At 70.4% G+C, this 297-nt stretch overlaps 1 protein-coding gene across 1 annotated transcript in view; it reads right to left on the bottom strand.

Moving 5' to 3' along the window:
- PDE4C (phosphodiesterase 4C) overlaps positions 1-297 on the bottom strand; it is a gene marked incomplete at its 3' end in the record, with an annotated part of 18,279 nt that overhangs the window by 9,301 nt on the left and 8,681 nt on the right. The gene's annotated exons all lie outside the window — the stretch shown is intronic.

Below are 297 nucleotides of genomic sequence, written 5' to 3'. Positions count from 1 at the left end.
CCCCCCGCTCCCTCCCATCCCACCCTGCCGGGGGGGGCTGCGCAGCCCCTACCACCCTGCACACTCCCGCATCCACCCTGCCCAGCCTGGGAGCACCTTGGGGCCTCCAGCCTGGTGTGGGGGACCCCAAAAGTGGTCGAGGCCTCCCCCAGGACCGGGGGTTTTCCCTGGGCAGGGTGCAGAGCGCACGGCAGACGGGAAACCAGAGCCAAGGCAGCAGCTTCTTTATTCAGCAGCATGGGCAGCCTGGGGGGCCGTGGCGGGGGGGGTCACCTCAGTGGGTGGTGGGTCACAGGA

The sequence above is a fragment of the Egretta garzetta genome, unplaced genomic scaffold (assembly GCF_000687185.1).
Source record: "Egretta garzetta isolate BGI_Z169 unplaced genomic scaffold, ASM68718v1 scaffold392, whole genome shotgun sequence".
Classification (NCBI taxonomy): Eukaryota; Metazoa; Chordata; class Aves; order Pelecaniformes; family Ardeidae; genus Egretta; species Egretta garzetta.
The sequence above is the reverse complement of the archived record's forward strand: the minus strand, read 5'-3'. Positions and strand labels throughout refer to the sequence as shown.